The following is a 13,771-nucleotide window of genomic DNA, read 5'->3' as shown; positions in this document are numbered from 1 at the left end:
CAGGTGACCCTGCAGGGAGGAAGCAGGGGGATTTCTGCTCCTTCCTTCTTACCCTCCTCCTCTCCTGGCTTCTACTGTCACCTCCCAATTGGCCAGAGGGCAAGGGAGCCAGGTTGATAGAGGCCACAGAGGTCAGCCTCCCAGGGCACAGCTCCCACTGGAAAAAGATGGGACTTAACCAGAGAATATTTAGCAGGTGACCCTTCAGATTCTTAAGTACCTTTTATCCAGTAGATGGAACTTCTGAGATTGCAAAAGGAGCAGCTTTGTCATCCTTAAATGCTCTCCTTGGGGGAATCCGGCATCATGGGAAATTGCTTAGCTTGTACTATGGAGGTTTTATAATCCTGTTCATGATTGGAAGCTTCCTGCTTTCATTCAGATGCTTTTAAATCCAGGCTTTTAGGGTTTTTGTTTTTCTTTTCCTATTTTATTTGTATGCCTGTTATTCCAAGATGACTTTGAAAGGCTTCATTATGCCATGATGGTGAATCAATTGTCCTCAGTATCAAGGAATTATATATAAATTACTCACATGGCGTTGTGTTCAAAGGTACTTGTCTCTTATATGATAGCGGGGTGTGTAGGAATGGGCATTTCTAGGTTTTGCAAAACAGAGAACTTGCATGGGGGGAAGCAGCTGAGAAATGAGTAAGCGTCCTGCAGTATAAGGTATGGTGAGGCAGCAGGAGGTGTAACTGACACCACCCAGCTCGGATCTGGGGGTCTGGGATCTGCTTCTGGGTCCCGCTTCCACATTGTGTCCTCTAATACCATCTCTGGGTGTCAGCATCTCTATCCTAAGGCGGGGTCACCGTCACTGACAATGACTCCTTAAGCAAACTTTGTTCAGGGTCCTCTGAGCCCCCTTTTTGATTAGACACAGACCTTGCATGGTCCGTGCCCTGCCTTTGGCGAGCCCAGGCCCATTTTAGCAAGAATCCTGCTAAATGAGTTTAGAGGCAATGCCCCACACTTGGCATGTCATTACCTCGGTAGGTGACATTGGGTCACCCTGGGCTGCCTTCAGCCAGGAATCCTATTTTCTGTTGGATTAGTAAGAACTCCTCCCCCCACCCCCTTGATGTGTCCTGTGACTGGTGACCCCCTTGCTCTGCTTGTTTGTTAGAAATCCCCAGGTGTCTTTGCTGCTTTCGAGGTCGAGCTCCATCTGTCCTCTATTGCAATAGCCTGGAATAAAGTCTTCCAGATCATATATTTTTTTTTATACATTATGCCCCCTAAAACCTTGGAACTGTTTGCATTCCTCTAGGACTCGGAGGCCAGCCCAGTCAATGTTGAGAGGCAGGTGGGCACTGCTGCGAGGAGCCCACTCAGCTGCTGGTGGGCTGGTGCTTCTTGCTACTGAGCCCTGCCTCGATCTCAAGCTCAAGACTCACCTTCATTTTTGCTCCTTGATCTCAGTTTTGCTTTTCCTTGGAACCCGTTTCCTCTCTCGTGAAGGGAATAAAGGAGCTTCTTAAATTTTAACCATCTTAATGAAAATAATTTTAAAGTGGTTTCGATATTGACCCTCTTTCTTTCTTTTTTTTTTTTTAAAGATTTTATTTATTTATTCATGAGAGGCAGAGACACAGGCAGAGGAAGAAGCAGGCTCCCTGAGGGGGGCCCGATGTGGGACTCGATCCCAGGACCCGGGGATCAAACCCTGAGCCAAAGGCAGATGCTCAACCACTGAGCCACCCTGGTGTCCCTGACCTTGCTTTCTTTAACAGGATTCTGAGCCTGGTTGGTACCATGTTGAGGACTCGGGGACCATGTTGTTACTGTAGAAGCTGTGTTGGGGTGATGCCCCCAGGGGCTGAGTCTGTGTGGACCGTCTTTGTTACAAACTCCTGGATGGCTCTGCTCCCCTGCTCCTAATTCTGAGCGCTCTGCTTTTTTCCTCTGCTGTTCCTTCTTAACGATGCCTTGTTGGATACACTTTTATAAATGAAATTCTTCCTTTTCTTTCATGGAGAAAAGTGCATGGGCTTTGTGAAAGCTTTGTCACTCAGAAGTATTTTTCTTTTTTAATTTCCAGATGGCTGTGTTCCAGATATTCACATTATCAGAAGCCTGACCTCCACATGGTGAGCAGTTTATATTCTCCTATACGCTTTGAAGGACTTTCCAGGTACATCAAGGGTATATAAATATATTTGCTGTTTCATTTATTTATTTGCCATATAGCCCTAAATCTGTGCCGGGTGCTTCGTTGATTTTCGCTGCCTATTCTTTCTGGCCTCACCTCATTTATGGGTACCTTTGAAAAGCAGTGAGTTCTATAGGATCAGAACAACCAAAGTCCTTTGCTTGAAGAAGAATTTTAAGATGTGGATTTAAGAAGAAAATCAGATTTATTTATAAATATTTTACTACGACTCTGTAAAGATAGCGTTCTTTTATACACATCAACACGCTGTTATCACATAAAAATAATAATTCATTTCTTAATATCACTGAATGCTCACATTCAGATTTCCCTGATTGTCTGATAAAATATTTTTTCACAGTTAAAAATCCCTCTGAGTCATCAAAAAACTGAAACAGAGTCCACATATGGCATTTGGTTGATAGTGTCTCTTAAGCCCCTTTTAATATGTGGGTTTCCTGTCCCTGTTTTGTTCTCTCTTGCAATGTGTTTGGTCAAGAAGCTGGCTCTTTTGTCCCGTGGAGTTGCTCGTAATGCAGACTGCGGCCAGTATGCCTGTGTTGTCATTAAACATGTTTTATGGTTTCTAAAATGTCCTATAAACTAAAGGCTTTATTAGATTCGGGTTCCTAGTTTTGGGCAACAGCGTTTCATGCATGATAATGCAACTTCATCAGGTGACATATTTTGTATCTTCTTGCAGTGTGACTATTGGCAGGTGCCTTGAATCTGATCTTCCTTTTTAGGGCCCTACCCGCTTTGTCTCTCGTGGCTTCAGCAGCCACTGACGGTCAGTCCAGAGTGGATGCCTACATCATTTTTCATTTAACCCTATAGAAAAAAGTGTAAAAACTGTAAAAAATGTTTACAAAAAAGTGATAATCTCATTCTGTCATTTCTTCTGCACTTTTTTTTTTTTAACCTGGAATGTTTTTATAAAGAACTTTATTTCAGTCTTTTAAAAAAATTACTTCGAGGTATGGTTTGTATGTAATAGTCAATGACTTGGTTCTTTTCTTTTATTGACTAGAATAATGAATTGATTCCATATTATGCCTTTCAAGGTGATCAGTGAGTTTCTTTAAGAAAGATATTGTTGCAAACTCTTGGATTCTTTATGTATTTGACAATGAAGTCAGGATTTGGTAGAAGCAGTAATTTAAAAAGGCCTCTTTTTAGATGGATAAATCTATTTAATAAACACTTGCAGATAATAGGGACACCTGGGTGGCTCAGTGGTTGAGCGTCTGCCTTCAGCTTAGGTCGTGATCCCGGGGTCCTGGGATCGAGTCTTGACTTGGGTCAGGTTCCCCGCAGGGAGCCTGCTTCTCCCTCTGCCTATGTCTCTGCCTCTCTTCTGTGTGTCTCTCATGAATAAATAAATACAATCTTAAAAAAACAAAACAAAAAAAACCACTTGTAGATAATAAAAGAAAGGAGGGAAGGGAAGATGTAGAGTGAGAAGGGAAGAAACAATCTATTAAGCATGAGGGAATGAGGATGAAGTTAGGGTAAAAGATAAAGATGCTGAAAATGAGGAATGGAAAGAAGAAAAAAGGGAATCATCTAAGATTCTCCAGGGCAGATAGATAGAAGGGGATTAATTTATTCAACAATTTATTATTATTATTTTTTTACCACCCACCTGTGTGCCTGTTTCAGTTCTAGATCCTGAATTCCTGCCCTCATAGAGCTTACCTTCTAGTGTGTGTGAAGTCTGATCTAACGTGCAGCATGTCCGATGGTGATTCATGTTTTGGGGAGAAACGAAGGAAGGGTAGTAGTAGTGCATCTTGGGGGTGGGGTTGGGGGGTGGGACTGTGATTTCCATTGGGTGATCAAGGAGGATTTCTCTGAGGATACATTTCACAAAGACAGGAAGGAAGTAAGAGAGGAAGCCGGATGCCTTTCTGGGAGAGAGCATTCCAGGTCGAGACAGGAGAAGCGCAGAGGTCCTGAGTTTCAAGTGTGCCCAGACATGTCTGGTGTGTTCAAGGAATGAAAGGAGCCTGTTGCCGCTGTTACAGCATGAATGAGCAGGAGAGGACTAAGGGGGTCATTGGGGGTCATCGCCTAACTGCGATAGGCAATGGGGGTGTGTGTGTGTTGGGATCCAGCTTACATAGGGCCCTGCAGGCCCTTGTGAGGACTTCATATTTGGACTCTGTATGGACATGATCTCACTTATTTATTTATTTATTTTTAAATATGAGAATACTGTTGGGGAGTGGGCAGGAGCAGAGGCAGAATTAGTAAGACCAGTTGGCAGGTGGTTGTGACCAGTGTACTGGTGATGGAGCTAGTGAAAAGCAGCCAAATTCTTGATAAATTTTGAAGGGAGAGCTGATAAGATTTGCTGATGGATGGATGGGGTGTGAGGTGTGAGAGCTACACGTATGTTGGGGGGGTGAGAGGTAGCATTGGTGGACCTCGTCTGCTCCAGGGTCTGTGGGCCCTTCCTGGCTATTCAGCAAGTAGGAGGAGTTCAAGGCCAGCCGTGGGAAGGCTTGCCTATGGAGTTCTTGATTCTTTTTTTTCTTTTTCTTGAAAGATTTTTATTTTATTATTTATTCATGAGAGACACAGAGAGAGACAGAGACACAGGCAGAGGGAGAAGCAGGCTCCCTGCGGGGAGCCCGATGCGGGAGTTGGTCCCAGGATCCCAGGATCACAACCTAAGCCAAAGGCAGACACTCAACCGCTGAGTCACCCAGGCGTCCCTGGAGTTCTTCATTTTTGAGTGGCTTATGGGTTGCCAGATGGGTGTGTTCCCTCGTGGACAGGTCACTTCTTTTAACTCAGTGACCACAACCTGTGCTCCTGGCTCTGGCCAACTGCCAGCCACAAAAATGGCCAGCATTGGAGGAGGTGGGTGCCGAACCTCTGATGGACGCCCAGTTCAGAAGGCAAGCCCCACGATAGAGTCAAAGGTGCTTCTGTGAGGGAGAAACCTTGTATCTTAAGAACACAGGGTTTTTTTTTTTTTTTTCTTTATAAATTTATTTTTTATTGGTGTTCAGTTTGAAGAACACAGGTTCTTGAGGACTGACTCCTACTTCGTATATCTAGACTTGGTCTTGGTCTTGGAAAAATACTTCTGGATGTGAGGGGAAGACTATTCTGAGGCTCAGCGTCTTGCTGGGTCGTTTCAGATCACTCCTGTCTCTCTGCTTGTTCCTGCTACTTTCCGACAGGACTATTTGAAGGGTGCTGTTTCACTTCTCAGCACCCTGAGCACTGGACCAGGGGCAGGCAAATTAGAGCCCCTGGGCCTGGTTTTGTTGTTGTTGTTTTTTTAAAGATTTTATTTATTTATTCATGAGAGAGAGAGAGAGAGAGACAGGCAGAGGGAGAAGCAGGCTCCATCCAGGGAGCCCGACACGGGACCCGATCCCGGGTCTCCAGGATCACACCCTGGACTGAAGGTGGCGCTAAACCGCTGAGCCACCGGGGCTGCCCTTTTTAGTTTCAGGTGTACAGTATAGTAATTCAGCAGCTCTGTACATCACTCTGTGCTCATCTTGATAAGTACACCCCTTAATCCCCATCACCTGTTTCCGCCCCCACCCCACCTCCCCTCCGGTGGCCATCAAATTGTTCTCTAGAGTTAAGAGACTTTTTTTTGGTTTGTCCCTCTCTCTCTCTTTTTTTCCTTTTGCTTGTTGGTTTAGTTTCTCAAATTCCACACATGAGTGAAATCATATGGTATTTGTCTTTTTCTGAACGGCTTATTTCACTTAGTGTAATACTCTCTAGCTCCATCCCTGTCATTGTAAATGGCAAGATTTCATTCTTTTTTATGGCTTAATAATATTCCATTATAGACACGTAGTCTTCTTTATCCATTCATCAACTGATGGACACTTGGGCTCCTTCCATGTCTTGGCTCTTGTAGATAATGCTGCTATAAACACAGCAGTACGTGTATGCCTTTGAATTAGTGTTTTGTATTTTTTGGGTAAATACCTAGTAGTGTGACTGTGGGGTCCTAGGGTAGTTTCATTTTTAACTTTCCGAGGAACCTCCATCCTGTTTTCCAGAAGGGCTGCACCAGTTTGCAGCCCCACCAGTAGTGCACAAGTTTCTTTTTTTGTCCATCCTCACCAACACTTGCTGTTTCTTATGTTTTGGCTTTTTGCCATGCTCCTAGGTATGAGATGGTATTTCACTGCAGTTTTGATTTGCATTTCCCTGATGAGGAGTCCAGAGGTCTGTTTCTCTAAGTAAAATTTGAAAGCCTCCATTCTTCTTCTTTTTTTTTTTTAAAGATTTATTTATTTATTTATTTTTTAGAGTGAGGGAGAGTGTGCATGCAAGTGGGGGGAGGGGCAGAGATGGAGAGAATCCTCAAGCAAACTCCTCATTGAGTGCAGAGCCCGATGCAGGGCTCCATCTTAAGAACCCAAGATCATGACCTGGGCTGAATCCAGGGGTCAGCTGCTTAACTGACTGAGCCACCCAAGCACCCCTATAAATAAATTTTTATTGGAACACAACCACACCTCTTGTTGCCATTGTCCATGGTTGAGTTAGTGCTACATTGGAGGCAGAGTTGAGTAAATGCTTGGATGATCACCTGAAATATTTACTGTTTCACTCTTTATAGAAAGAAAGTTTGCCTACCTATAAGCTAGAAAATAAGTAGAGGGGGCACCTGAGTGGCTCTGTTGGTTAAGCGTCTGCCTTTGGCTCAGGTCATGATCTCAGGGTCCTGGGATTGAGCCCCGCATCAGCATCATTGAGCTCCCTGCTCAGTGGGGAACCTGCTTCTCCCTCTTCCTCCACCCCAGCCCCTGCTTATACACATTCTCTCTTTCTCTCTCTGTCAAATGAATGGATAAGGTCTTTAAAAAAAAGAAAAGAAGTAGAGGATGAATAAGACTATCTGCATATGGATTGCACAAAAATATTTCTTGTCAGTTATTTAAATGCTGCTCAGCCTTCGTGTGTGTGAATGTGAAATTCTATGTCTCACAGATTGTGGCTTAAAATTATTAAAATTTTACTCTTTTTTGCTCATTCTCCTACAGTTAGATGACATTATCTTTATACTTCAAAGGAAATATAATTCAGCATGGGTAGGTTCACATTTTGTTTGAAAGATTTTGTTTATTTGAGCGAGATAGAGCATGAGCAGGGGGAGGGGCAGAGGGAGAGGGAGAAACAGGCTGCCTGTGGAGCAGGGAGCCTGATGTGCTTTTTTTTTTTTTTTTTTTTTAAGATTTTATTTATTTATTCATGAGAGACACACAGAGAGAGAGGGACAGAGACATAGGCAGAGGGAAAATCAGGCTCCATGCAGGGAGTCTGATGTGGGACTTGATCCCAAGGACCCCCAGATCATGCCCTGAGCCAAAGGCAGACGCTCAACCGCTGAGCCACCCAGTCGTCTCTCAATGTGGGGTTTGATCCCAGGACCCTGAGACTGTGACCTGAGCCGAAGGCAGATGTTTAACCGACTGGGCCACACAGGTGCCCTGAGTAGGTTCACATTTAATAATGGTCTCATTTCACTGGGAAGGTGGTTAAATATGAGTATTCAATTACTATTAGTACCAAATATTAGCGTTGAATATTTAGTAATCCCAGAGTTTAGCATTTGAGTCCAGATTTGCTGTGTCCTTTTCCTTGGATGACAGAGAGCTTTCTCTTTCCTATGAATGGACGAGTATGTGGTTTGTTTTGCCTTCGTGTGATCAAGAATTCTCTATCCTTTCAGTAAATGCCAAGGGTTTTCAAAATAAGTACACTTGCATTTTTCTCCCCTCAAATGGAACTCCGCTAGTTTTTATCTAAGTTGTTCCTTTTGTCTTTCGACTATATCATGTGCTATGTTATTGTGGAAAGGCTGTGGAATTCTTTATGTTAAAAAAAAAAAGAATGAAGAAGACTTAAAATACAGAGGACTTTTCTTTCTTAATTGCATCTTAATGTAATAAAAGCCAGAGAGTAATTATTAAAAATGATAGAAGAAAAGAATTAAAATAATAAAATTGCTTAGCAAAGATCCTGTTTCATAATGCATTCGGATATAATTGGTATCATAATGTGTAATTAATGATCTTTCTTTGAGGTATGAAGCGAACGTTTGGGCAGGCAGGGGACCTCTTAGGATGACGTGGTGATGTCTGAATTGGTTCTTGCCGTAGCGCTTCTGAATCTGTGCAGCAATTGTAGCATCTTGCTTCCTTCCTGCCTTGTTAGTTGCTTTTTGTGGTAGATAATAAACTAAGGACTATAGGACAGAGGGTCCTCCAAGTCTTGACCAGCCAGCCACCCACGATTGCCCCGGGTTGGTCAGGTGAGAGAGGAGAAGACAGACACCTGCACACAGACTCTGGTTTTCACTCCAACCACAGGGTAATTCCCTGGAGATAGACCCGGTGGAGGACTCTTTTTTGGTGCTGGTGTCAGGTGGGCCTGGAGCTTATGCTTTAAAGGGGCCGAGAAGCCTCCTTCACCTCATTTTCTAGACCCACCCCCATCCTGGCCCCAAGGATCTTATTGCAGGTATGACCAAGAATAATGAGTCTCAGGAAAAGTGCTCCCAGGAGAAAGAGGGGGGAAGGTAATGGATTTCCAGGCTCAGAGCCTCACTTTGTCTACTGCCCGCCTTGGCTCCTTTCGACTCTTTGAGGATTGGGAGACCAGCACATTCAAGAGTGTAAATAAAAGTCCTGGCAGAGAACATTCCAGGCGGATCGGAGCTTTTGCTTGCTATTCCTTTGGTTCTAGAGTTCCTTGCCCAGGAGGTGCCCTGTGTAGGCTTCTCAGAGGGGTGGTGGGTGCTCTGCATTGCCCCCTGGTGGGGGGAACTAGCTCTGTGTGCCCGTAAAGAGGCTGATGTCAGCCGCTCTAGGGCATCTTTTGAAAAGGGTCACTCAGTGGAACCTGGGGAGGCAGCACTGGAAAGAGACTGCCTACCACTGGTCAGAGATCTGGTCGGAGATCTCCAGTCCAGATCTGGAATCCTTACCATCCTTCCAGATTTTTCCTCTTTGGAAATAGCTTTTAGAATCTGTGGCATGGTCTTTGGAATGTCTTCCTCAGTGGCAAATCTTTCTCTTTTTGGGTGGTTTTGATTTTCAGTAAAATTCTTTTTTTTTTTTAATTAGAGATTTTATTTATTTGAGAAAGAAAGAGAGAGAGCGAGCGAGCAAGAGATCATGTGAGTTTGGGGGAGGGGCAGAGGGAGAGGCCGAGAAGCAGACTCCCTGCTGAGCAGGGAGCCTGATGCGGGGCTGGGTTCCAGGACCCCGAAATCACGACCTGAGCCGAAGGCAGATACTCAACCCACTGAGCCACGTAGGTACCCCTGATTTTCAGTAAAATTCTCAACGCCAATTGCCTCTCAGTTGGTTTCTACTTGTATTCTTGTCCACTTGATGTCTGCTCTCTACAGTGTAGTCAGAGGGCTCTAAATGGCAATCACATCTCATTACTCCTCTGCTTGGAACTTCCAGTGGCTTCTGCTACCATAGGTTTGAAAACCAACCTCCCTGCATGGCTGCAAGGCCTGAGGTGATTTGTCCACTGCACCACCGCCCCCCTCCCCACCATTTCCTCTTAACTTTGGGCCCTTCCCCTACCTCCTTTCTGGGATTAGAATACAACCAGCCTTAGGCCTTCCTCCTGTGTGCTGGGGAGACTCATCTTCCAGCTCAACCAGTCCTTTACTTCCTCCAAGGCTCTATAAAATGTTCCCTCCCCAGACAGGCCTCCTAGACCATCCAATACAAAGTAGCCACCCATCAACACACAATGTCCCCCAGCCCCTTCTCAGCTCCCATTACACCTCTCTAGTCTCATCATGGCACTGGGGGGCCATGGGAACTCCCGTTCTTACTCACTGGCCTGTTCATTGCCTGTCACTTCCTTGAGAGCCAAGGAGTCCCAAGGTCACTAGTGGCTCATTGCCTCAACGAGGCTGCCAGAGTGCAGGTGCTGTCATCCCAAGATAAGTCTACTACACACGATGAGTTCTTAGTTGGGTGATGTCTTCCCAGATGACTACATGGAGGGAAGAGTTCTGAACTCTTACGAATTCACGTGAATGCAGAAATGTGTGTTCTGATTTATCTTGTTAACCAAACCAAACCAGAATAGTCTTTTTATCAAACGTCCTGTGTTGGAGTGGTCTGCAGTGCAGAAGCCTGTGATATATCGTGTATATCCTGGGGTTTAGATGTTAGTGGCCTCCTGCTGAAACCCCGAGCACAGTATGGTTTCGCCTGGTAACTAGGAGGTTCTCGCAGGATTTCTCAACCTCTGAGCTGCTGACCCTTTGAGCTAGAAGCTTCTTTGTGGTACACACTGTCCTGTACACTGTTAGGTAGTTAGCAGTACCCTGGGCCTCTGTGATAGCGCATCACCGCAGCTGCGACACCCAGATTGTCACCAGATGTTGTCAGATTTCCCTGTTAGGAACCACTGGTCTAGAAACACCCACATACCCCAAATTTTACCATTAATTTGGTACCCTCCCTTGTCATTTATCCATTTATGTGGCTCAAATTTGAAACAGTGGCATGTTATTCAGATTTGGGTTATGCTGATGACTGAAGTTTTGTTTATAATCAGCATTTGTGGTCTTAGTTTTGTTGTCATTACCCTCCCCCAACAAAGGAAGGGGGTGTTCTTTGTTAACACATTGTATGAGTTTGATACTTAAAATCATAGGCTTGGCTGGAAGGAATCTTGAAGGATCTTCGGGCACTAAATGCTCAGTTAATGTCAGTGTCTTAATTGTGTTGTTCATCTTCATATTTTAAACATTTTATTTATTTATTTGAGAGAGACAGAGAGAAAGAGAAAGAAGAAGTGTGAGCAGGGGGAGGAGCAGAAGGAGAAGGAGATGATCTTTGGCAGCCTCCAAGCTGAGTGCACAGTGATACAGGGTTCAATCTCGGGACCCTAAGGTCATGACCTGAGCTGAAACCAAGAGTCAGAGGCTCAACCGACTGAGCCATCCAGGAACCCCTCATCTTTGTATTTTAAAGGTGAGGAAAGTAAGGCCCAACAAGGACAATGATTCACCCAAGTCATGGCTAATTGCAGAGTGTTGCTCAAATGGGTGTTTCTGGGGAATTTTCATGCGCTTTTGCTTTCTATGTCTGTTGATGGTGTCATTGGCCAGCAAGCTCTTGGCAAAGGCTCTTACCTCCTCCTCCTTCCCCTCCTCGGATCCCTGCTGGAGTCCGAGTGTCAAGTGCCACTGTCCTAGGTACATCCAGGATTTACCGACAAAATAGCTTTTAAAAAGATGATCAGAGAGGAGGTTAGGGGAGTCCGAGAAAGGGAGGGATAGAGGAATACCTTACATGGTATAGACATTTAGCTCTACAGGGGACATGGAAATGCAAAGGAAATAAAAAGAGAAGGATGAAGAAGTCCTGAAAAAAGGAACCAAAGAATCAGCTGAATGCAATTTGTGGATCCTATTTAGATTTTGATTTGAACAGACCCACTCTAGATGTGTGTGTGTGTGTGTGTGAGAGAGAGAGAGAGAGAATACTAGAGACATTTAGAAAGTAAATGGAAAATTAGTAGCAGAGAGGAATTTTTGGTATAAAAATAATGTGTTGATATTTAAGAAAAAGGTCCCTCTCTTTTAGCGATATATATTATGTATTTATGGATGGCATAATCTGATATTTGAGATTTTCTCCAACATGAAGAATCCAGTGTGGGCGGGTTATAGTGAAACAGTATTGAATAGTTGAAGTTGGGTTATGGGTACATGGGGATTATGTAACTATGATAAAAATTATCACAGTAAAAATCAAAAAAAATTGGAAGCTGATCAACTTTAGTAAATTGCACAGTTCTTTGCAGTTTAAAAAAAATGTAAATACAGTATGAGACATTTGTCAATTTTGTCATCTTATCTCAGAGAGAATCTTCCGAGCCCAGCAGATGCTGCCAGTTTTGCTGGCAAGGTCCCTTTGTCTGGAGCTACAGGCGGATGTGGGAACCAGGGCTGGAGGAAGCTTGTCCTCACCAGGTAGGCAGGGAGGCTGATTCCATGTCACTCGTCACCAGGTCTCGCCCTGTCTGTGCCTGGGGTGTCCCTGGGGAGAGGTGGTGATGCAGGCTGGCAGGGACTGAGGACCCAGAGGCGGTCCCACAGGACCAGCCAAGAGGGTTCTTGGCTTTGCATAGGATAGAAATCAAATGCGAGCCAAGGGGAAGTGAGAATAGTATTTATTGAAGATACAGAGCAGATACAGAGCATCTGGAAGACTCAGAAAGGAGAGGAGAGCTAGTGACGTCTTTGCTTGGGGTCTAGGGTTTTCATTGTGGATTATGGTGAAGTGTATGTGTCATTTCTATGGACCAACTCCCCTCCCTTGCCCCCCACCAGGTATTTTATTATTTAAATATCATATAAAGAAAACATGTTTTTAATAAAAACCATGCAGAGTAAAAATGAAACTTCCTTTTCTTCTGTTTCCCCCATCAATTTCATTGCCCTTTCCAGAAATAACCATTTATGATAAAGTGAAGGGTATCTTTTTAGGTTTTTTGCTCGTTTGTTTTTTGCTATTACCTTCAAGACAGGGTTTTTAACAATGCTAAAAAAAAAAAAAAAAAAATTGAAGCAGTCACAGAAAGTTGGGAGTACAGTCCGAGGGAGCTTTCTCCTCTGCCCTCCCAGAAGCCTCGAGAACATGTTACTGATTGATGCTCCATCATCTTGGAATTCTTAGTTGGTTTTCCTGCAGTCACAACGTCAGGAAATTAACACTGACGTTACCACCTCCTGATCCTCAGACCCCAGTCAGATCTCGCCTGTTCTCATAAAGACCTTTATAAGCAAAAGGATCTAGTTCCAAATCATATGCTGCATTTCCTTGTCCTGTCTCTGAGTACCTGTTGTGAGCTTTGCCCTGTTCCAAACCCTTGCAGTTGATCAGCAGAAAATAGAGGCAGAAACCTGTCATCGTGAGGCTTGCATTCTAGCAGGGGAGACAGAAAAACAGTAAGCATGACGAGTACTAAATGTTGTAGAATGGCAGAAGGGGCTCGACGCTGTAGATAAAAGTATAGCAGGGCACAAGGCAACTGGTGTGCGATTTTATTTTATTTTATTTTATTTTATTTTATTTTTTTATTTTATTTTATTATTTTTAAAAGATTTTATTTCTTTATTTATGAGAGATACAAAGAGAGAGAGAGAGGCAGAGACACAGGCAGAGGGAGAAGCAGGCTCCACGCAAGGAGCCCAATGTGGCATTCGATCCCAGGTCTCTAGGATCACGCCCTGGGCTGAAGGCGGTACTAAACCCCTGAGCCACCCAGGCTGCCCTGGCGTGCGATTTTAAATACGTTGGGACTGCCCGGATGAGAAGGGGCTTCTGGGCAAACCCCAGGGAGAAATGGAGGAAGGACATTCTGGAAATAGATGGTGAGAGCCGGTGCGGAGGCTCCTTTTTTTTTTCTTTTTTTTTTTTTTTGCATTTTAATCCTTTTATTTCCTCTGATCATAGTGTATATGAAAAAAGTTAGAAGATACACAAAAAGTACATGAATATAAAGTATCTGGACATTTTCTAAAGATATGAGAGTGTTGAGAAAGTCATTTCCATATTCTGATCAGTGACCAACTTTGTTTCT

General features: G+C 44.1%; 1 protein-coding gene across 5 annotated transcripts in view; it reads left to right on the top strand.

Moving 5' to 3' along the window:
- The window catches only part of TIAM1 (TIAM Rac1 associated GEF 1), a 388,153-nt gene that overhangs the window by 74,556 nt on the left and 299,826 nt on the right, over positions 1-13,771 (top strand). For 3 of the 5 annotated variants that reach the window (XM_072806723.1, XM_072806716.1, XM_072806718.1), the window contains exon 2: positions 2,045-2,093. The gene's annotated coding sequence lies outside the window, so the exon portion shown is untranslated. Of the gene's footprint in view, positions 1-2,044; positions 2,138-13,771 lie in introns of all 5 variants that reach the window. The other 2 variants (XM_072806719.1, XM_072806720.1) reach the window with 1 other exon arrangement.

This window comes from Canis lupus, chromosome 30, assembly GCF_048164855.1.
Source record: "Canis lupus baileyi chromosome 30, mCanLup2.hap1, whole genome shotgun sequence".
NCBI classification, from domain to species: Eukaryota; Metazoa; Chordata; class Mammalia; order Carnivora; family Canidae; genus Canis; species Canis lupus.
Note: the sequence above shows the minus strand (reverse complement) of the source record. Positions and strands in the feature narration are given on the sequence as shown.